This window comes from Syngnathus leptorhynchus, chromosome 1 (assembly GCF_054491065.1).
Source record: "Syngnathus leptorhynchus isolate UIUO chromosome 1, UIUO_Slep, whole genome shotgun sequence".
Lineage (NCBI taxonomy): Eukaryota > Metazoa > Chordata > Actinopteri > Syngnathiformes > Syngnathidae > Syngnathus > Syngnathus leptorhynchus.
Genome location: NC_141195.1, coordinates 2,080,463 through 2,105,288, shown reverse-complemented (window position 1 = coordinate 2,105,288; position 24,826 = coordinate 2,080,463). Strand labels below are relative to the sequence as shown.

Here is a 24,826-nt window from a genome sequence, read left to right as displayed (position 1 = left end):
GTAAATTTGGGTCCTGGATGACATTCCTCTACTGTCAAAGCCAAAAAGGATTTCCCTGGTAGGAGTGGCAGGCCTGAAGTCTCGCTACACACACAGACAGACACACACACACACACACACACACACACACACACACACACACACACGCACGCACGCACGCACACACGCTTGTATACACAGAAAGGAATGCATACATCCAGTATACCTGTCAAGGTATAAACAATGACAATGGCATGGGCCCACCTAGACATGTGTAAGGGGGATCCTCAACAGCATATTTCAGACAGGACATTGGAGCTCATCCTAATCTACAAGCCCTCGAGGGTTGTGTAACATGAGCAGTCAGACAGACAGACAGACAGACAGACAGACAGACAGACAGACAGACAGACAGACAGACAGACAAACAGAGGGGGAAAGACAGGACAAAAAGGGGGTGAGCGAGAAAGAAGGTAACCTGATGTCTCGGGGTTTTTGGAACACTAAGCTGCTTCCAATCGAAGCTTGGAGAAGCTCCGTGTTCCTGCCAGTTCTCTCCTAACCAGTCTCTACTGTGGCAATTCTCACCCTTCAGGTTGTCTTAGCTGTCTGTATATCCAAATTCCAGAAAACAATAACTTCCCCACCCCACTCACTTTTTATCAGTAAGAAATCATGTGTTTGAGGTGAAAATTCAGCAGAAGGGTCACTCTGGCCTCAGTGTAAATTCAGATGCTCCACTTTCACTTAATAACAGGTGTTGAGAAGGCGTAAAGCCAACTTCTCTAGAAAAACTCTGTCCTGCTTTTGACTATCCAACATCAAGACCACACATGCTTATATTTAAAATGAAAAACTCACCAGCCTCTTAGCGCTCCTTCTCCTTCTCTCCCCAGTGAGTGAAAACCTCCAGAAAAAAAGTTATTTGGATATTCCAGCACACTCTCTTGCCAAAATTATCCCAAAGTCCGATCCTTGCTCTTAATATCACAGCTGTGCATCCAGAGCCGGGGACATTCACTTCTGTGTGTGTGTGTGTGTGTGTGTGTGTGTGTGTGTGTGTGTGTGTGTGTGTGTGTGTCTCGCTCTCCCACACTCCTGGAAAATGGATTGTTCTAAAACTTTAGTAACAAGAGTCCCAATATTGCTCCCTCCCTGTTGGTGTTCCTCACTGCAGGTCCTAGTGCCGTCTGTTCCCATGTGCTGCCTTATGGAGGAGGTGTGGAGGTGAGAGGTCGTGTTGAGAGGTAGATTATTTTGTTTTACAGAAAAAGCACAAACGTTCAGATGATTTAAAAAAATCTTCAGTGAAATGCGCATTTACAAAAGTAAAGGTAAGCAGAATATAATGTGAAAATGCTGTGGCGAAATCAATGTATTCAAGTTTGGTGAGTGGCAATATAAAATGGCCACCGGTGGCTTCACTGAGGCCAGTAAGCGATAGCAGCCCATTCATATATTAATTCTAATGTGTTTTTTCTATTAAAAATTGTAATGTTTGTTCATTTCAAGTGTACTGTGAAAACAACAGCACAAATTTATCTTGCTCCAAGTCTGAATTTACACATTGTTTACATCACCAGAATTCCATATTTACTTATTCTCAAATTGCCATAAGTCAGTCAAAGTATGAAATGCATGTTACTGAAATTTAAAAACAACCACAACAAAACCACAATGTCAGAGTTCCCTCCTTTTGTATCAAATGCTTCCCAAGATAATCGCTGGAATCTTAAATGTCTTTCCAGATTGGCAAAGGTAGTGCAGACTGCAACAACTATGCAAGAAATGCGATCCAATATTCATTCCCAACTTCTGCTTGATGGCAAAGCGAAATATGAAAAGTTAACCCACGCACCTCGAAGGGTAAGCCACACCCACCATTTGCTCGGACCCCCAGACAACAGTGCCACTTCTTTCTTGCTCTGGCTCTTTAGTTTGTCGCTTTCCATTCTTTTGCTTCTAAAGTGCTGCTGTCTTGCGCAGCGTCACTTTGACCCGAACCGTATCGTTGTCAGACAGAGCAGGCAGTCATCCTCGCCTCGCTTCTCTCTAACAGATAGAAAACTGAGAGAAAGGAAGGATTGTGTGTTAGTGTCATCTTGTCATTCTCCCCCTTGAGCGAAAAGAATTGCTCAGTTTCACTTGATATGTTAATGCTGCTTTGGTGTTAATGAGGAAACTTTATTAGGGTGCAAACCCGAAAAAATAACACAGGTGCTAACTTGAGAGGATTCTGTCGCTCTTTTTCTTTGTTTCTTCTTAAGGTTATTGACCCCTGCATTTGAGTTATAACCCTGGCGAGCATTTGCCGAATGCCCCAAGCGTGTCGCTGTCAGATTTGCCAAGGCCCTTGTTATCGGGGCAAGGGTTGAAAGGGGAAACCCCCAGACGGTGGACTTTGCCCTCGCACTCGACTCTGAGGTTGTTTCAGGGTGAGAAATGATGAGGGGGTGGAGGACGGGCTGGTGCGCCGTAGAGGTCAGGAGTGCGCTAAAATGCTCATATTTCAAACTTGGTGTCAGTGAGTCCGCTTCACACGTAGACCTGCATGCAGTTTATCTCCTGTTTTTAATCTTAACACCTTTGAACGAGTTGGAAAGGTTGGAGGGCAAAAATGTTTGTCAATGGTTTGACATCAAGACTAGGTGCATTAGTGCTATTCCAGAATATGTTAACTTAATCATTTTAACAGTGCATGCACATACATGCATTCCCAGCAATAATCGGGAGGAGTCATAATCAATTTACTGCTCGATGAATTACTGCAAGGATTTAAGTTGCTCTAGATGCACTGCATAGCTGTCTTTGAATTAAAGGGCACATCGTAATTATATTCAGGACCTGAAACAATGTCTAATACCTTCATTTTACTTTTTAAGTTTGAGTAAGTTTAAGTTTGTGATACAGTAAAAAATTCAAAGGGTGCCTAAAAACACAGATTTCACAAAGGCTAGATACAGAGGTGGCACTAGGAGGTGGCCATCGCCATCCCTGAAAATGTATTGGCCACCCCACAGCTGATTCAATAAATACAAATACATTGTGTTATGTCTCGACCAAGTGCAGTGTGAAAAGGGGTTTAAAAAAAGAGAAATTTGTGCAAAAAGTACATCTACATTCAATAATTTGACTTCAAATTAAGTTAACCTATAAACGTTTTTTTGGTTTGGTTTTAGATTCAACCTTAAGTTCTCACCCAAAAGACCAAACATGCTTGGTATACCCTTGATTGTTTGCATAGTGTATGTGTGACATCCTGCACATTGTTGGTTTGCCAGGCTTGTCCTCCTACACCCTCGCGGTGGCCAAGTGCTGACGTATCTGGAAGCCTCCTCATTCATTGACTCCACTGTCGCCTTCCTCCCACAGGCTCCCTTTGTAGAATCCCGCTATTGTCCCATCAAGGACGGTCTGTGGCATGCACAAGCTAGAGCGTAGCCCTGCACACACTCTCACGCACTGCGTGGCATGCAATGGCTGCTGCAGTTTGAACGACCATTCTTACTCTTCTTATTCTTATTCTTATTCAACATTGCACATGACATTTTGGCAATTATTTAATAGAGCGCCATGGAAGTTGACAAACACAATTTGCTTTTTTGGGCCACATAAAATTATGTGGTGGGCCCAGAGGCTTAAGTTTGACACAAGTGGTCCGGGACCCTGCCAGCACCACTGTAATAAAAAAAGCACTTCACAAATCATGACATCATTCGGATCAGACGATATCCCATCCGATGCCACTACTCCACTAGGGAGCAGGAGTTCAGAAATGTGTCAGTCGAGAAATGTAGACCATGTCCAGCCACAGATGAGCCATGACCAGGAATCAAGTGACTTTTACAGATTTTGCTGAAAGGGTGTAGCATGAGCCAAGGAAGAAGAGCTCATCAACTTTCGTGAGTGATCCATAAATATCCTGCTTTTATAGGCTATGCGCGCTTTGCCTAAAATGTGGCTTTCTCGGATGTTAAACATTCCTGCTTGGCCTGAGTGAGGCGTGGGATTATTGGTGAAATATAACAGGTGAGCAAGGAGAGATGAGAGCAATGGAGAGTTAAAAGAGACACCTGGGGGTTGAACAAAGCAGCAGCTGGCGAGGCTTTACTTCTCCAAAACGTCTTTGCAAGTCTTTGTCAGGGTTCAACAGTGTTAGTCGATGAACTCCTACATAAGCAATCACACCTGGGAATTCACATGGACACTCTTGCTTCCTTATGCTAGAGTAAAAGGGGGAATATGTGCCCCTGTCATCTTAAAACGGAGACACTTTGTCTTTAGTGCAAAGTGCTGAGTGGTAAACATAACTGACCACATATTCCCCTTTTATGTATTGTTCAATTCTACAGTCCCATTTTTTATCACAAAGTATGACCAAAAGCAACACTTTCAAACTATCCTAATATCTCCTTTTACAAAACCAAACATCAGCTTTAGCCAGAGGTGATTATGTAATTTTAAACAAGTGGAAGGTAAACGAGTTAGCCCCTGTTAGCTTGTTTATCTGCGAGCTCGTTTGTTTGATTAGAAGCACCATTGACAAATTGTGGCAGGGTTTTTTCTTTCTTGACACCTCTGTCATTATGTTACATCACCCTTAAGATATCGAAATAACTGTACCTTAATTGTGATTGTAATAAATGCAATTTTCTTTTTATTTAGCTCCCGCTGGTTTGAATACTAGCTTGTTTGTTTGATTAGAAGCACTGTTGGCAAACTGTGGCATGATTTCTTCTTTCTTGACTTGGATTTGACACCTCTGTCATCACGTTACGTCACAATTTAGATACCGATATTTTTACCTTTATTGTGATTCATTCTAATTTGGACCCAGAGTTGAAAATGTTTTGGGAAAACCTAATTTAATGACTCAAAGCAACAACAAAAGTAACAAACTGAGATCCACTCCGCTAAATATTTAGAGAGAAGAAAGCATTATCAAACGTTTTTATTGGCTTTTAGGCTCGTTCTTTTGTCCTGAGCTGTCCTTTGGTGTGCTTAGACTAATGGAGATCAATGTCAGAGTGAGTATGCACAAGGGATTAGATTATAAAATAGCATTGTCACATTCAACACGTCATGAAAATGAGCTCAGCCGGCTCGAGATTTCACAGGCCCGAGTGCATAGAAAAAGGTTACACGTGAACTCTAACATGATCCAACTTGAGCGAAGACGTTTTTGTGGTTAATTTACCCGTAACCACAACACAATGTTTCCTGGAAAAGGCCAAATGCAATGCAGTCATAAACAGAGACATGTAGAATATTCTGTAGAATCTTTCAGATGCTCATGTTGGGCCTGCTTTAGAAACATGCACTCCGAATTACTGTGGAGAGTCTCATAACAACGCTTTTGTTTGGTGCTGCACTGTATCATGGGCAAAAATCTTTATTTTGCTGCTTATCCTGGTCGGGTTGGCATGTACACTGGAGTCCAATGCTGTTGACTCTGGCCAAGAAGCAGCATTAACATTGGACTGCTTGCCAGACAACTCGATGAAACGATTATGATGGGAGTTGTTTGTTTCAGAAAGTTGCTTTTTTCCCAGCTAATCATCTCCAATTTTGACATGGAAAGGATATGTTTGGACTGTGAGAGAAAACCAGAGCATTTAAACAGAAAGGTCTGAACTACAACTGCTTGATGGAACACCTTAGAGCAAAAAGTTGAGGAAATTTAGAAAGAAAGAAAATACGTATCATATCGTCGGCTGACTGAGCTCATCACGTATATAAAGTCAAGTGATAACTTTAAGAGGGTTATTTATTTGGTCCATCCCATGAGAGACATTTTCTTTGAATTTCACTGTATCTGGCACTTGACTTGACACGCCACGGTAAACTGTGGACAGATGTTCCCTTCACACATAGTACAGTTCACCCTTCTGGTTTTCTTTCGAGCAATTTGCTGTAGCGAACAGCACCTGTGAGCTTTCTCAAATGGCTGGAGTGAAGGTGAGTGAAACAAGTAATTGGAGAAAAAAAATATGGGTGATGAGTGAGTCTAGGTTGATTACAGTCTGTCAACACTGACCATGTGTCATCAGATGAGCTTCGCCTTATTGGTAACCAGACAAAGGAGGGCATTCCACCCTTTTCCAACCGAGGACCATGGACTCGGATTTGGAGGTGCTGACCCTCATCCCAACCGCTTCACACTCGGCTGCGAACCGCTCCAGTGAGAGCTGGAGATCACGGCCTAAAGAAGCCAACAGCACCACGTCATCTGCAAAAAGCAGAGACGCGATACTGAGGTCCCCAAACCGGACCCCCTCAACACCTCGGCTGCTCCTAGAAATTCTGTCCATAAAAATTATGAACAGAATCGGTGACAAAGGGCAGCCTTGGCGGAGTCCAACCCTCACTGGGAACGAATCCGACTTACTGCCAGAAATGCGGACCAAACTCTGGCATCGTGATACAGGGACCAAACCGCCCTTATCAGTTGGCTAGGCACCCCATACTCCCGAAGCACCCGCCACAGAACCCCCCGAGGGACGCGGTCGAGCGCCTTCTCCAAGTCCACAAAACACATGTGGACTGGTTGGGCGAACTCCCATGCACCCTTGAGGATCCTGCCAAGGGTGTAGAGCTGGTCCACTGTTCCACGGCCAGGACGAAAGCCACACGGCTCCTCCTGAATCCGAGGCTCCACCTCCCAGCGGATCCTCCTCTCCAGCACCCCTGAATAGACTTTACCAGGGAGGCTGAGGAGTGTGATTCTCCTGTAATTGGAACACACCCTCCGGTCCCCCTTCTGAAAGAGGGGAACCACCACGCCAGTCTGCCAATCCAGAGGCACCGTCCCGGATGTCCACGCAATGCTGTAGAGGCGTGTCAGCCATGACAGCCCCACAACATCCAGAGCCTTTAAGAACTCCGGGCGGATCTCATCCACCCTCGGAGCCTTGCCACCGAGGAGTTTTTAACTACCTCAGTGAGTTTGACCCCAGAGATTGGAGAGTCCGCCTCAGACTCTCCAGGCCCTGCTTCCACAATGGAAGGCGTGTCGGTGGAATTGAGGAGAACTTCGAAGTATTCTCCCCACCGACTCACGACATCCCGAGTCGAGGTCAGCAGTACGCCATCTCCACTGTAAACAGTGCACTGCTTCCCCCTCCTGAGACGCCGGATGGTGGACCAGAATTACCTCGAAGGCGTGTGGAGGTCATTTTCCATGGCCTCGCCAAACTCCTCCCACGCACGGGTTTTTGCCTCAGCAACCGCCGAACCCACTTGGCCATCCGGTACCCGGCAGGTGATTCCGGAGTCCCGCAGGCCAAAATGGCCCGATAGGACTCCTTCTTCAGCTTGACGGCATCCCTTACCCTCGGTGTCCACCAGCGGGTTCGGGGATTGCTACCACAGGCACCCACGACCTTACGGCCACATCTCCGGTCGGCTGCCTCAACAATGGAGACGCGGAACATGGTCCACTCGGACTCAATGTCCCCTGCCTCCCCCTGGACGTGGGAAAAGCTCTGCCGGAGGTGTGAGTTGAAGCTCTTCCTGAAAGGGGATTCTGCCAGACGTTCTCAGCAGACCCTCACAGAGCGTTTGGGTCTGCCAGGTCGGACCGGCATCTTCCCTCACCATCGGAGCCAACCCACCACCAGGTGGTGATCAGTTGACAGCTGTGCCCCTCTCTTCACCCGAGTGTCCAAAACATGGGGCCGCAAATCCAATGACACGACTACAAAGTTGATCATCGAACTGCGGTCTAGGCAGTCCTGCTGCCACGTGCACACATGGACACCCTTATGTTTGAACATGGTGTTCATTATAGAAAATCCGTGTCGAGCAGAGAAGTCCAACAATAGAGCACCGCTCGGGTTCAGATTGGGGGGGTCGTTCCTCCCAATCACGCCCTTCCAGGTCTCACTGTCATTGCCCACGTGAGCATTGAAGTCACCCAGTAGAACGATGGAGTCCCCAGAAGGAGCGCTCACCAGCATTTCCTCCAGGGACTCCAAGAAGGGTGGGTACGCTGAGCTGCCGTTCGGTGCATAGACACAAACAACAGTCAGGACCCGTCCCCCCCACCCGAAGGCGGAGGGAGGCTACCCTCTTGCTCACCGGGGCGAACCCCAATGTGCAGGCGCTCAGCTGGGGGGCAATAAGTATGCCCACACCTGCTCGACGCCACTCACCGTGGGCAACTCCAGAGTGGAAGAGAGTCCAGCCCCTCTCGAGAGGGCTTGTACCAGAGCCCAAACTATGTGTGGAGGCATGTCCAACTATGTCTAGTCGGAACTTTTCTGCCTCACACACCAGTTCGGGCTCCTTTCCAGCCAGAGAGGTGACATTCCATGTCCCTAAAGCCAGCCTTTGCAGCCAGGGATCGGACCGCCAAGGTCCCCGCATTTGGCCGCCGGCCAGCTCACTTTGCACCCGACCCTTTTGGCCCGTCCTATAGGTGGTGAGCCCATGGGAAGGGGCTTTTTTTCCTCTTTGCCCCAAAACAATTTAGACAAAACACGTCATTGTACAGCCGGGAAAGGTTTTTAAAATAGTTAAAAAAGAACATGTTGGAAAGCTGGAAGAACAGAAATTATTATGTTTTCTCTTTATGGGGTGGAAGAAATGTATGGCCTTAAAATGTATGCGCGTACCTCTAAAGAAAAACAATGACTGAAAGTTTTGAGATGATTGAGGTGGAATTGTTGCTTAGTGCTTCAATTATGTCCTTGACACTTTGTGGGAAAAGTCATGAGAAAGCCATTTTTGGCTTCAGCTTGACAGTGAGGTCACTGTAACAAATTAGGTGCATACATGCATAGTAGAGCTTTAGCAGTACATTTTACTACCTAACTGACCTGTGGTGTAAAACAAAACTGACCCTGACCTCATGAAGGAACGTTTTGAATAAATTTATACAAATTTCACCACAAATCAAAGCTCTAGTCAAAAGTCTTCCCAGAAGAATGAAAGGTGTGATAGCAACAGTGTCAAATAATTTAATTAACTGTTTGTCTCATTTGTAATCGTTTCCTGAAATTTCTAATTAATCATCAAAATAGGAAATGTCACTTTAAAATGTGAAAATGATATGAACATTTTTGCATGATCCCAGTTGAGATTTTAGTACTGAATTCTTCAAATTAAGGGTGTAGCTGTATATTATGGGCCAAAAATAAATCTGTGTGTGCGTCTGTGTGTGTGATTAGGACTGGGAAAACACACCCTTCCTCAGTGCCAAACATTTCTCCAATCAGTGAAGGCCGCTGGAGTTCGATGGCTGCTTGTAAGCCTCTCCAAGTGAGAAAAGATGTGGTGGCTTCGTGCTCGGCACAGGACCTTGGTCAAAGATGGAGACAATTTACAGTCATTTTTCGGGGAACACTACTGTATTCCAATGTCTGACAGTCTGACTCCTCGCAGTGAAGGTGACGCTTCTCAACTTACTCCGAGGATGTTGGTTTATAAAACAGTTGAGTTTGCGATTAAAGTAATTGCTGCTGAATTTTCCACTTGGCTTTTTTTCCCACTATAAGGTGATATTTATTGTTACAATTTATAGAATCATCTTAGCGATGATTAGCAATGTACTTTTATTTTTTATTATTCTTATCACAGGAGTTAAAATTATCGTTAAAGTGCATGTAAAGAACCGGGGGTGGGAGGTCCTGCTGGTCTGCTAGGCCAAGTCCTGCTGGTGTTTAGTGTTATGACGTGAGCGCTGGCCTCAGAGTAATAAAGATGCCTCCCCAACTTCAAACTTAAAGGTCTGACTAACATAGTCTGACTTCAGTCGGACCACACAGGAAAGCCACTGGCGGAGTGAAGGGGGTAGGGTGGGGTGTTACTGGCCCCCTATGAAATATTTCTCTCCAGGAATTTGTTTCCACATTTCCAGCCGTCCCCCGTCGAGAACACAAAATGAGTATCACCATTTTTTGAAGACTTTGTGGAGTTTGTAACTATTTTTTTTATTCTTGGCCCCCCAAGGAAAAATTTCCAGCTCCGGCAATGACAAGATCACAATAGAATTGGACTGCAAGTGATTGGACTGCAAGTCTTTCTGCCTATGGACATCCGAGGTGGATACTTGTTGAATGACATCACATTTAACAAAATCTCATAAAAGTGAGTTTGTTTCACATATTTTATTGACGTCATCCAAAGCAAGGGCCTTCATTTTTTTCCAACCCATTTTATCAGCTTGTACTTGTGGGCTCTATTACAGAAAATAACTGAGAAGCACTGATTTACAGTAACACAATAAACGATAAACACATAGCAGATGGACCAGAGGCAGAACATTTGTGTATTTGTCGGTCACAATCATACAGCAACCTCGTTTTTTACATAGTAGTTTTTATTGGCTATGCCGAAATGAGTGGTTTATGTCAGTCAACCTTTTCGCAAACACACGATACACGACAACATTTTTCTCTTTAAGATTCCGAGACACTTTTGTGTACAAAGGAACATCTGGCTTGAAATGGTTCACCGCTTTGTAAATCTGGTGCATGCCGATGCCCAACTTTATAAGGAGCAATCGAGACTCGGGCCCAGAAAGAAAATGTTGGAGGAAGTTTCGCAAATATTAACCGGACAATGAATGACAGATGTCCCGTTTGCATTATGTCCAGCTACCCGTGAATGATGTCATGTGTTGCCATTGCCACATCGCAGGTCAGCACAATGTTGGCGGAGGCTGAGGCAGCGACAGCACGTAGCCTCGGTCTGGGAATCCGACAACAATCCAGGGAGCATCTTACATGACACTACAACAATGACCCCACTCAGTCTTGCTGTTTAATCTCATCCACATATTGCCGAGTCTCCGTCTGGCACGTAAATGTTATGCAAAGACGGGTATGGTTGTTACTAATTCTCAACCTCATCCTGCTACTGACAGGAAATGGGCAAACCAAACTCAAATAATGGTTCGAGCTGTCAAACAGTTTAGAAGACTCAGTTTGGCTTTAACAGATTCTAAAGGCTCCTCTTACTTGGAAACTGAAATGGACACGTTTGACTGTGTGTGCGGCACGTGGTTAGCCCACGTGCAAGTTGGGTGACAACTCTACATGTTTATCTTCCTGTTGGTGTCATTTCCAGCTACCCCCATGCTTTTGTCCAAATTGGGCATGATTTAAATTTTTGGTTGTCAAACTTTATTGAGCCAAGTGGCCCGTTTTTCACAAAGAAAATCTTACCTTACACCACCAAAAATGAATATTAATTATTATTCTAACTGTTAATACAGAATAGAATAGTATAGATTTTTTGTCAAACACAAAATGTGACCGGTAAAACCAGTCATTACCTGCCAAAAGAAAACTAGGCCATTATTCCTTCTGTAAACTGGCAGGTCCAAATCGCCTGGTAGTGATGGATGGAGTGACACAGGTCATGCTGCCAGGGTCTGAATGCCTTCATGTTATATTTGTGAAAGATGTGTGTTTATGTTTGTGTGTGTTTACAGGAATGTATAAATGGGACTTGCCTTTCAGCCAAAGGGCTGACAGTTGTTTAGATTAACCTCCAAAGTTGCCATTTTTGTTCCAGTGTCTGCTGCTGTCAGTGTCGGTCCGCTGCCTCGCTCTTCAAATTGTTTGATAGACAAAGAAAGTGAGAAGGAATTCCACATGTTTGTGTTTTACTATGTTAGCAGACAGCTGCTGTTGATTATCCGGAGATCCTGAGATTGTTAGTGCATAGATAAGGTGTGTGTGGCTTTAGCATTACATTCCAGAGTTAAAGGTCAGCTGTAAGATGTCTTGCCAAGAGGCTGTCTTGCCAAGAGGATCACTTGAATTGATTTTGTGGCATAAAATGACATTCTGATCACAAGATTTGTTTTTTTCTGTTGTGTCATAAATCACCGTAGTCTTTGGTGTCCTTCTGGAATTTCCATCCATTTAACGCCCACCTGCACAAGTTGTATCAAGAGTAGTCTAGAGTTGCACCGTTTGTCTTTTTTGCTGGTCCAAGTGTTTGCCTACAAAGTGTACATAAAATTGTGTTAGAAAAAAAATTCACATATGTGTGAGAAACTACATGTTTTAAAAGAAAAGTGAATTCGAGTCTATAATCAAAACCACAAATGCTGATGATGATCTAATCTGAGCAATTTTTACTGGAAAGAGATTCAAGCTGTACTGGTATGACCACAAAATTTCCCAGATGATCAATTAGGCCTTAAATACTATTGAATTGGCACCATCTGACGTTTGGACAAAAGGAAATGGTGATTCCATTCTTTTCTAAACATTCCAAACAAACTCATTTCCGACAAAAGGCATTGCGGCATTCCCAAAATTAGTCATGCCTAGACTGTATTTCCAATCAGTCTTGTGGTAATTCAAATATTTTCTTTTCTATATTAGTCTCATATTATCCTGACATTTTAGTCACAATAGTCAGAATTAATTCATACAGTTTTAGAAAGTTCCAACCTTTTTATAATCCAAGTCCAGCTTTCTTCCTGCTTCCCTAGGCCCTCCAAGCAACGTTTTTTCCCCCACATTAAAGACAATGATTTTAACCCCTGGCCTTGACTGATTGCGACCAGGTGCTCCGCATCACCGTCTGACTGCAGCAGGCAGCCCCCCATTGCAGGAAGAAGAAAATATGTTGTGCCTCATCCAATTCGACGCCAGGGCTATAAATAAGATCATTTGTCTTTAAAAGCTGTTATAAATACACCTCGTCATTGTATTTTTATTAACACTAAAGACAAATTGAAACATAAAACTGCTGAATAACTTTATTGACACAGTTTGTACTCCCGTCGCAAGTTCTGATGATGAGAGCACCACTGCCATCTACTGTTGTGGATGTGAAAGGACACTCTTCTAGTATCCATCCATCCATCCATCCATCCATCCATCCATCCATCCATTCATGCATTTTCTTCTGCTTATCCAGGGTCGGGTCGCGGGGGCAGCAACTTTAGGAGGGACTCCCAGACTTCCCTTTCCCCAGCAACTTCATCCAGCTCATCCCGGGGGATCCCAAGGCGTTCTCAGGCCAGCCGAGAGACATAGTACAGCGCCTCCTGGGTCGTCCAGGGAGGCCTCCAGGAGGCATCCTGATGAGATGCCCAAGCCACCTCATCTGGCTCCTCTCAACGTAGAGGAGCAGCGGGTCTACTCCGAGTCTCTCCCGGATGACCAAGCTTCTCACCCTATCTCTAAGGGAGAGCCCGAACACCCTGCGGAGGAAACTCATTACGGCCGCTTGTAGCCGGGATCTCGTTATTTCGGTCATGGCCCTTAGGTCGTGAGGGTAGGGGCGTAGATCGACCGGTAAATTGAGAGCTTTGCCTTTTGGCTCAGCTCTCTCTTTACCACGACTGTAAGTGGAGTACAAATATTCACCACAACTCCATAATGAGTGTTAAACATTGTTGTTAAGTGGATAGTGAAGTAAACACAACAAAGTTGACAACCCATAGAGATAAATTTGGCCTGAAACCACAGCACTGAGACCAAATGACTTCCTCCCACTTCTCTGTTGGTTTCCTGGTTATTAATGTTAACAGATTGGTTGCACAACATATTTACAACTTTACAACCAAATGAAAATTTGTCCATATGTGTTTGCTTTCAATCGTCACTTGTGACTGGATGTGCTCTGGCGGTTGACATGGATGCAAACACCGCTCACTACGTATGACTGAGGGAGGCCAACTCTAATAAGTAGTAATTGCCATGTTGCCTTTTCATTTTTAATGATGTCAGGGTTATTACAAGAGAGCCATTCAACCCTTTGGTGTCAGGTTGCATCCTTGTTCAGATGAGTGTGACGGAGGCAGTGACATCTACTGAATAAGAGATTATGCATATGCACACGCACACGCTGATGTTCTCCATATGTTCATGAGTCAGTATCAGATTTTGCCAAAAGTTTCTCAGTGACGTTCAGAATATTGTACATTGTCGATCCCTCTGTGGTTCTTTACAGACACGGGGTCAGTGTGTTTGTGACACACCCACACCCGCCACGCAAGCGCTTTGACACGTGCTAAATAAAACATTGCACTCGTAAACTAATCCAGCCCACATATGCGGAGCACAGCATGGGTAGCGTGCTGCTTTGTATGGCTGTATGACATGAGGAGGGCTTGAGTTTCAATTTGGAAAGGCTAACGCACCATTTGTATTTCCCAAAACCTCTGTTGATCAAAATCATGTGGGTTCTTCAATTCCGCCAGCAGGTGTTTTGGGGGTCTAAGAGTGAGAATAATAGTCTAAAACCAGGTTCTTTGATATGCCAGATGATGGAGTGAAGATGAAAAAACTTGGAGATCAGATGGAAAACATCTGGATGGATGTGGCTGGAAATCAGGAGATAAAGCAGAATCGTTTTTCAAAACTGACTAAATTGACAGATTGGATTGTAGTCACTGGTGGCGATAGAGGGGAGGCGTGGGGGGACTGCCCCCCCCCCCTTTAAAATATGCTTGGACTGTCTGGGTGCCAGGACAGATGATTGATTTTAGGTATTTTCTAATTTTACCTGTGCTCCCGAAATATGCTTGAGACTGTCTGGGTGGCTCGGTAGTGCACTGGGTAGCCCCTCCGCCTCATAGTTCAATTCCACCTCTGGCCCTCCCTGTGTGGAGTTTGCATGTTCTCCCCGTGTCCGCGTTGGTTTTCTCCGGGCACTCCGGTTTCCTCCCACATCACAAAATCAAGCTTGGTAGGCCGATTGAGTACTCCAAATTGTCCCTCGGTGTGAGTGTGAGTGCAAATGATTGTTCGTCTCTGTGTGCTCTGCGATCGTCTGGCAACCGGTTCAGGGTGTTCCCCATCTTCTGCCCGATGACGGCTGGGATATGCTCCAGTACGCCCGTGACTCCCATGGGGACAAAGAGGTACAGAAAATGGATGTCTGAGTGCCAGGACAGATAATTGACTTTTAGGTATTTTCTAGTCAAGTTTCAAGTCAAGTTTATTTGTATAGCCCTAAATCACAAGCAGTCTCAAAGGGCTTCACATAGACAATCAATTGACAATTATTCTCAAAGCATCCCCTGATCTTGGGCTCCCAAAAGGGCAAGGAAAAACTCAAAAACCCCTACCAGGGGAAAAATGAGAAACCTTGAGAAGGGACCACAGATGGAAGGATCCCCCTTTCAGGATCACCAGGCTGCAATGGATGCAAAGAGGGCACATAAAATACATAATATGGAAATCAAGAAGTGGATGTCCAGGCCAAAGCGAAGAGCTGTCGGAGGTGCCTTCGATTGTCCTGGCAGTGTCCTCTAGGAGGGTATTCCGCTGCAGTTCCCTCATGCTGAATTGGTCCACGAGAATCTAGATAGCCTTCTAATTTGACCTGTGATTTATTTTATTTTATACTTATATATATATATATTTATTTGAATTGGGGTTTTTTTTTCAATAGCCCGTGGGGGAAAATATAGTCACAGTTGTTTTTTTTAAGAAATTTGAGGGTTTGTAGGAAACGTTTAGTTTTGCACCCCCCCTTGGCCCTCCAAGGAAAAAATCCCAGCTCTGCCAGTGACTGTACTGTTCATTTTGAAAAGACTTCCATGGTGGGTCGGAGGTAGGTTCACACCCTGGCTTAGTCACCAGCGCAGGGAAACCCAATTTCTGCATTTTCTGACTGTGCAGAATCCATTGAGCCTCAAGGTGCTATACAGTCATATATAGCAACTGTAATGGATGGGAGGGGATCTCATAAAGTCACAGTTCTGACTGCTGGACCACAGAAATGCCAGGCTACAGCAAGAGTAAAACAAAAAAAGATGTGTGGAATGTGTACCATAGCCACAATCCGCTGTACAGTACGTGACTAATATCCTACTAGAATTTTTTTAAATCATTTGTGGTATTTAAATTGAATTAATTCCTTCTTGATAAAAAAATTTTATGTGTAGATTTGTTGTCTGCGACCGACCGTCTCACATATGTGCACAAAGAATCTTATATTATATGTTTAATTCTTGGACGGAAGCATAAAATATTTACAAGTCAAGAGAATACAGTTTACGTACAGTCCACATAGCATCTGTGTTTGTGTGCGAGCAAACACATAATCATCTGTTTACAGACGGCGTCCGGCAGACCAAACAAGCACTTGAGATTACTGCGGCGAGGCCACAATCAGAGCCGCGCTACTATTTTGGAATTCATGAAGCTAGAGTGCAAAAAAAAAAAAAAAGCCGCATCCGGTGATTGGAATTCCATATGCTTGGAAGTCAATTGGGTTTGTGTTAAAACTGTAAAAATTCCTACAGAACACATATGGCCTCCGGGGTGCGCGACTATTACATGACCAACCTGACCTCACAGTGACTTGTTAAAATGCTTCGTACATACCAAAAGAATGTAACCAAAAAAAGAGAGCAGAAGCAAAGAATAGAGCAAAGGGAACAACTTGAAACCTATGACGGCGCTTTAGAGCCAGAGTATCATTTATACAACCCGAATTGATGCTTACTGGATTTTTTTAATCTTTTGTTTTGCAATGCGCTCATCAATAAAATCTATTTTTTTGTGAAAAAATACTGATGGTGGCAAAACATGACATTCTAAGAAGTGTTAAATTTGTTAAAGTTGGGAAATGAATGGCACAAAATGTTTGAGAAGTTTGGCATGCTCAATCTTGGTAAGAAGCAAAAACGCTAACCATATCAAAGCTGCAGTTACCGTAATTTTCGGACTATAAGTAGCTCCCGAGTATAAGTCGCACCAGCCACAAAATGCACAATAAAGTGAAAAAAAACCATATATAAGTCGCACCGGAGTATAAGTCGCACTTTTGGGGCAAATTTATTTGTCAAAATCCAACACCAAAAACAGACATGAACCAACAACAACAGGATAAACGATACGGTATGGTAACGTGACATATACACAAACGAGGAGCTGAGAACAGGCCTGACGTAACATTCAGAGTTATTCAAGTAAGTATTACATAAATAACACATTTATAAAACCATCTAAGTCACTCCATCCATTCATCCATCCATCTTCTTCCCTCTCCCCAGCCACTTCATCCAGCTCATCCCGGGGGATCCCAAGGCGTTCCCAGGCCAGCCGAGAGACATAGTCTCTCCAGCGCGTCCTGGGTCGTCCCCGGGGTCTCCTACCGGTGGGACATGCCCGGAACACCTCCCCAAGGAGGCGTCCAGGAGGCATCCTGATGAGATGCCCGAGCCACCTCATCTGGCTCCTCTCAACGTGGAGGAGCAGCGGCTCTACTCCGAGTCTCTCCTGGATGACCGAGCTCCTCACCCTATCTCTGAGAGAGCCCGGACACCCTGCGGAGGAAACTCATTTCGGCCGCTTGTATTCTGGATCTCGTTCTTTCGGTCACTACCCATAGCTCGTGACCATAGGTGAGGGTAGGAGCGTAGATCGACCGGTAAATCGAGAGCTTTGCCATTTGGCTCAGCTCTCTCTTCACCACGACGGACCGGTACAGTGTCCGCATTACTGCTGTCGCTGCACCGATTTTGCCTGTCGATCTCGCGCTCCATCCTGCCCTCACTCGTGAACAAGACCCCAAGATACTTGAACTCCTCCACTTGGGACAGGATCTCATCCCCGATCCAGAGAGAGCATTCCATCCTTTTCCAACCGAGGACCATGGACTCGGATTTGGAGGTGCTGACCCTCATCGCGACCGCTTCACACTCGGCTGCGAACTGCTCCAGTGAGAGCTGGAGATCACGGCCTGAAGAAGCCAACAGCACCACGTCATCTGCAAAAAGCAGTGACGCGATGCTGAGGTCCCCAAACCGGACCCCCTCAACACCTCGGCTGCGCCTAGAAATTCTGTCCATAAAAATTATTAACAGAATCGGTGACAAACGGCAGCCTTGGCGGAGTCCAACCCTCACTGGGAATGAATCCGACTTACTGCCAGAAATGCGGACCAAACTCTGGCATCGGTGATACAGGGACCTAACCGCCCTTATCAGTTGGCTCGGCACCCCGTACTCCCGAAGCACCCTCCACAGGACCTCCCGAGGGACGCGGCCGAACGCCTTCTCCAAGTCCACAAAACACATGTGGACTGGTTGGGCGAACTCCCATGCACCCTCGAGGATCCTGCCGAGGGTGTAGAGCTGGTCCACTGTTCCACGGCCAGGATGAAAGCCACACTGCTCCTCCTGAATCCGAGGCTCGACCTCCCAGCGGATCCTCCTCTCCAGCACCCCTGAATAGACCTTACCAGGGAGACTGAGAGTGTGATTCCCCTGTAATTGAAACACACCCTCTGGTCCCCTTTCTTAAAGAGGGGAACCACCACTGCCAATCCAGAGGCACCGTCCCCGATGTCCACGTAGAGGCGTGTCAGCCATGACAGCCCCACAACATCCAGAGCCTTTAAGAACTTCGGGCGGATCTCAGCCACCCCCGGGGCCCTGCCACTGAGGAGTTTTTTAACCATCTCAGTGACGAGAGTCCACCTCAGAGTCTTCAAGCCCTGCTTCCACAATGGAAGGCGTGTCGGTGGAATTGAGGAGGTCTTCGAAGTATTCCCCCCACCGACTCACGACGTCCCGAGTCGAGGTCAGCAGCACACCATCTCCACTGTAAACAGTGTTGACCGTGCACTGCTTCCCCCTCCTGAGACGCCGGATGGTGGACCAGAATTTCCTCGAAGGCGTCTGGAAGTCATTTTCCATGGCCTCGCCAAACTCCTCCTACGCACGGGTTTTTGCCTCAGCAACCGCCGAAGCCGCGTTCCGCTTGGGCATCCGGTGCCCGTCAGCTGCCTCCGGAGTCCCGCAGGCCAAAACGGCCCGATAGGACTCCTTCTTCAGCTTGACAGCATCCCTTACCGCCGGTGTCCACCAGCGGGTTCGGGGATTGCCGCCACGACAGGCACCAACAACCTTACGGCCACAGATCCGGTCCAAATTTGCAGATTGGTGCTGTCCAGTGGCACTCGAATGGTGTGTTATGGGTGTGTTTGTCATCTGATAAGAAGGCTGCCGCCTGCTCACTCACTACTCACACACACCAAGAAACGTAAATTCTGACAGAGCAAGGATTCTTTATGGGGGAGGGGTGATATGTCCGGTGATCCGCCAAACTTTTTTTTTTTTTTTTACCAACCCCTCAAATTCTTCGGAAAATTGAGACATGTGAACACGAAAAAAAGATTCCAAAATGTGAGAAAACATTTTTCAGTTTGTAGAGTCAGTGCTTGAGTCTGCAAAAAATGCTGACACAGATATTGTCACTTTCAAGAATAACAGATTTGATGGGTTCATTTTCTTATTTTTTTTTATTTTTTTTCAAGCAGAAAATGTGCAATGCATTTGAGTGCAAATTTTAAAAAAAGCCACTTCCTTACACACTCTGCCATTATTCTGGACACAATGTACTGCACTATATGTCTGTTGTGGTTTATACGCTCGCATGTTATTTGGCATTCTTCACTTGTATTGTTCCTTTCAAACAGATGCCTACATCATTTTTTTTTATCCTTCGGCCTTGATTCTAAACCGCTAAAGTCGTGTTTATCTACTTGCCAAGACACAATAGCATCGGACCGCACAGTGGCCAATTATATTCAGTCTTTATTTGACATGGGAAAACATTTCACTCGAACACACTGGGGAGTTGTTAGCATGTTTTTGTAGACAACCAGTATGATTTGGTTGATATGCAGTTTTGCTGATGATAAATTCTGATATTGTGGATCGTTATTTTTATAGCCATTAGCATAAAGATGCAAAAACAACCACGAGCATGAAAATGATTCTTTGAGAGTAAGCTAAGGAGCGGCAAATATAAATTGCCGCGTTGTGGTCAATTAAGGTCTTAAGCCGGAATGATCTGGCGGTGGCGATGACCAAGACAACAGAAATCTTGCAAGCGGTTCAAAACTAGCACAGGCCAACTTCCAAAATGCTCACATTCCATTTCTGGTGTACACTGTGCTGGTGTCGGCCTGCACAGTTGACATATTCACACCAGAGGTGGGATTACAAAGGAATATCCAAGATATACACTGGTTTGAATCAGATGGCCCGTTTCCCCTTCCACCCTTCCCGATTGTCTCACTTGGGTTCTGTTTCAGTTTTTTCTTTTCTTGTAAAACCTGACTTGTATTGACAACAGAACTGCACATGGCTGTTTTTTTCCAAGCATAAATTCGGAAAAGCTCTACATGGGAAGAGTGCTCGCAAGGGAGCATTTCATCACTTCCCTGCTGGCAGAGTACCGCTGACATGTTGTTTTTTTTTTTTCAATTTCACCGACAGCTACCTAATTCATTATACAAAACATATAAGCGTACATTTTAGGGACAGTAAATCTCTCATCGCCTGTTTTCAGTCTGTCAAAAAACAACATGCATATGCGTTTTGTGTTATTGTTGCAAAGTGGAATTCATGGAGAAGTAATAGTATAAGCGAGTGTGTGTGCGAGTGTGTGTGCGCGTGTGCGTGCGTGTGTGTGTGTGGGGGGGGGGGTGTGTCTGTGTGTGTCTGTGTGTGTCTGTGTGCGCGTGCGGGGGTCCACATTTTATATGATATGAAAGTAAAACATATTAGCAGATTTCATAAAAAAATACACATTTAAAATGAGCTTGTAGTAATGCATTAATAATTGATTGTAAAATGAATTGTAAAACTCTGACTCTCCTTGTCAGTGGGAAGAAAACACGACTAGTCCTTTTTAGCTCCCCAGTATAGCCAGAAACTTTGATGCAGAACAGTTTCATGCTGCCCTCTAGTGGGTAATAATAATATTACATGTTCACGTGCAAAAACAACTAAACAATAAAGTCCATTTCTCAAAACCATATTTGAGTCATACAAATAGTATGGTTAGTGTAGAATCATTCAACTCCCCTCCACCGGGCCACTGCACACGCAACAGGCAGCTCTGGAAACCCAAACCCTCATTACAGCCGTCATCCGTAAAAGCTGCACAATGGGGACCCTGCTTATCATTGCTCTCACAGTCCCCAGATAGAACGTTCAGATACACATGCACATGCGCTTCATACCCTCGTGGCTGTCTTTCTCTCTGGGCTGATCAGGTGTCTGAGGCGCTTTCTATTCTCTTTTGTAGTGTGACACAAAGAGCAGCTCTTTACCTGTCGCCTTTCATCTTTTTACATTATCCACTCATCTTACCTGCATGCATCTCCTATTTAAATCTCGTTGCCCTCATATGAAGGGCAGTCTGCTCAGTTCACTTTAAAGACCACCGGGGAGCAGCAGCGGCTGGCTGTCATTTGAATGGAAAATGGTAGATGCGATGAAAAAAAGGAGGTGGGGGGCAACAGTTCGTCTGAGTGCCTCGTTTAGCACCAGTGAAGCTCTGCCTTGCTGCTAAATGATTAATAATTGAGATTACTAGATTGACTCGAGTCGCATTTGGAGTATAGCTTTCAAATGATGGCATGGCATGGTTAGAAGCAGTAGAAAAAGTAGAACTTTCTTTCTTTCTTTCTTCCCTTCCTTCCTTACTTCCTTACTTCCTTCCTTACTTCCTTCCTTACTTACTTCATTATATTGCGCAATGATGTACAGAACATTGTTCTGGTATGTTAGCAGTGAATAAACAATGGACAGTGAAGAGGAATTGAATTGTTAAGCTCTCACAGCGAGAGTCTCCATCTGGTTTCCTGAGGCGCAATTCCATCATGTGGCAAGAAAACTCAACAAAGCGCAGCAACGTCTTGCTGTTCTAAACACACACACAAGCACCACACTCATTCTTGCACACTTACATTCACATTCACGATTATTACTTTCCCTTGAAAAAGAACACTGCACAATCTGTGAATACCCTGTTATGTTTCGGGGCTACTACCATACTGCATCCGGAGCAGATTGTCTTGAATCTGTGCAAGGTCCAATTTTTATTGGGATTTTTCCCAAGACTACAAAGGCATTTTGGAGCAAATTGTGTTGCCCAGGATCACACAGCTATTATTATTATTATTATTATTATTATTATTATTATTATTATTATTATTATTATTATTAGTGATTTGGGGTAAAAGTGCAAACTCGCCTTTTAACGAAAGGATGCCAAAGATTTTATCCACAGGTGTTGATTATGCACATGTGCAAAGAGTTTGTTTGATTACCCACAACGATGGGAAGAAAAAAAAACAAGTGGGTCATAATGGAAAGACTGCAGTGTGTTTACAATCCCAGCACATATCGACTGCTGCGTTTTCACACTCACTACAGCGACCAACTGAAATATTTTCACTTTGAAAAATGTGTTAATGAAATTTTCATCACAGTTTTCTTACCAAAGACACATGCTATACAGCACATACAAAAAGAAACCAAAGGCCTGTTCCAACATTCCCCACTGATGATTGGAAAGAACATTCTTGACCTCTTACCGTGGAAAAGCCCCTTGTGCGCACAACCTGCATGTCAAGAGCCTGCACGTGCCAATGATGTGGCTTTCCATTGCTGCAGCGCATTTACAGACCCAAAGCAGCCATATTGAAGCAATACTTTACTCATTGACTCCTAATGACTTGCACTTTCCCAGGAAACGAACAGACCACGTTTCTTTGCAAAATGAGTGTTAGCAAAGACAAGAACTGTGTCTTAGTAAGCAGTTGCAGTGCACTTTTTCCAGTGTATTTCATGTTTGCCAACACACACACATATACACACACACACACACACACACACACACACACACACACACACACACACACACACACATATACACACACACGCACACAACTTTTCACTTGTATTTTGTCATGTCATGAGCTGTTTTCAACCTGCAGCTCGCTCCTTACTCTTGTGCGTTACATAACAAGCGAATACCGTTTTTTCCGGCTCACTCACATTCAGTGACATCAGCATCAGCTTTGTCATGCTCTTTCCACGATTTTTTTGTCATTGGCTTTCTCCACCCTATTTTTCCTGTTCCAATCAGTGCCCATGATGAATACCGTAATTTCGGACTATAAGTCGCTCCGGAGTATAAGTCGCACCAGCCATAAAATGCACAATAAAGTGAAAAAAAAACATATATAAGTCGCACCGGAGTATAAGTCGCACTTTTGGGGCAAATTTATTTGTCAAAATCCAACACCAAAAACAGACATGAACACGCAACAACAGGATAAACAATACGGTATGCTAACGTGACATATACACAAACGAGGAGCTTAGAACGGGCCTGACGTAACATTCAGAGTTATTCAAAAGTATTACATAAAAAACACGTTTATCAAACCATCTGTGTCACTCCAATTCATTGAAACCATCGATCGTGCTTTATGTAAACAATGCCGCGTATGCACCGCGTATGCACCGCATATGCTGACGTTGGACCCGTTGTAAGATGCGTTTCTAATTATTCCACAGACCCATATAACGATCTATAAAGTATATTAAAAATAACTATCATATTCCAACAATATTATCAAACCATCTGTGTCACTCCAAATCATTAAATCCATCGATCAAATTCCTCGTTCTTTATGTCAACAACGCCGCGCGTGCGCTGCAGAGATCTAGTATATAACTATGTTGTAGTGTTAACAAAGTACCAGGAAAGACGTGGGTTTACATGACAACAATATTATCAAACCATCTGTGTCACTCCAAATCATTAAATCCATCGATCAAATTCCTCGTTCTTTATGTCAACAACACCGCGCCTGCGCTGCAGAGATCTAGTATATAACTATATTGTAGCGTTAACAAAGTACCAGGAAAGCGTGGGTTCATAGAACAACAATATTACCAAACCATGTGTCACTCCAAATCATTAAATCCATTGATCAAATTCCTCGTTCTTTATGTCAACAACGCCCGCGTGCGCTGCAAAGATCTCGTATATAACTGTATTGTAGCGTTAACAAAGTACCAGGAAAGACGTGGGTTTGGTAAACGGCTCTTTATTTAACAAAACAAGAGTTCAACAAGGCAACAACTACTGAACGTCCAGCCACGGAGGTGGAAGAGAGCTCCATAAATAGGATCGGGCGCGCATAAAAGCCATGTCCGAGCCCCATCCACCGTCCCCGGACAGCCACCCTGCCGAGCGCCAGCCCCCGACTTCCATCCACGGAGGTGAAAGAGAGCTCCCGTCGAGAAGGACCGGGCGTGCGTAAAAGCCATAATAGTTTTTCAAACCTTGTGTCACTCCAAATCATTAAATCCTTCAAACTCTTCGTCCTCCGTGTCACTTACAAACAAAGCCGCTAATGATGCCGATAGTACGTGGGGCCCTCTGTCATCTTCGTGATTGAATCCTTTGCCTTCTATGTAAACAACCGCCGCGCGTCACTTGCAGTTCAAATGACAGTAATCCCTTGCTACATCGCGGTTTGTTTATCGCGGTTTCACTGCATCGCGGATTTTTGAATTTTGAAAATTTGTGAAAAAAATCACATATAAGTCGCTCCTGAGTATAAATCGCCCCCCCCCCTCGCCAAACTATGACAAAAAACGCGACTTATAGTCCGAATATCACGGTAATTTACCGGAAATCGGAGCGACCGGAACGCTATGATTGGCAGTTTTATTCTCTTGTCTGTTTTATTATTAATGCACTTCTAATAGGCCTTCGTTCTACGGTGGATGCCATTTCAGACAAAAGGACAGTGGGATGTGAGCGAGAGCAACCCCCACCATCTCTGATCACACACCCATTTTCTCCCCTACCTTCCGGCCCGCCATCCTTCACGTCGTCTTCATTTAGTTCTCCTGAAGGTCAGTAGCGTGCAGAGAGCCTTTTCGTATGTGCGGCCTAATCGACATGGAAGTCATGAATATTTGGGAACCTCGATGAAGGAAAAGCACTGACATTTCAAATGAACCAGTTAACCTGAAAAGTAATGCATGTTAATATTAGAAGTGGGCAGGAAACCGGTTATTGATTGTTGAAAAATTAATCATGTC

General features: G+C 44.7%; 1 protein-coding gene across 4 annotated transcripts in view; it reads right to left on the bottom strand.

The window, feature by feature from the left end:
* The window catches only part of ngfa (nerve growth factor a (beta polypeptide)), a 50,664-nt gene extending 26,050 nt beyond the window's left edge, over nucleotides 1-24,614 (bottom strand). Inside the window, exons 1-3 of one of the 4 annotated variants that reach the window (XM_085919161.1) lie at nucleotides 24,590-24,614; nucleotides 11,817-11,932; nucleotides 1,861-2,046 (exon numbers count right to left, since the gene is read on the bottom strand). The gene's annotated coding sequence lies outside the window, so the exon portion shown is untranslated. Of the gene's footprint in view, nucleotides 1-840; nucleotides 1,074-1,860; nucleotides 2,047-9,169; nucleotides 9,280-11,437; nucleotides 11,536-11,816; nucleotides 11,935-12,389; nucleotides 12,439-24,589 lie in introns of those variants that run through there. The other 3 variants (XM_085919148.1, XR_015066985.1, XM_085919155.1) reach the window with 3 other exon arrangements.
* Between the last annotated feature and the right edge of the window lie 212 nt (nucleotides 24,615-24,826).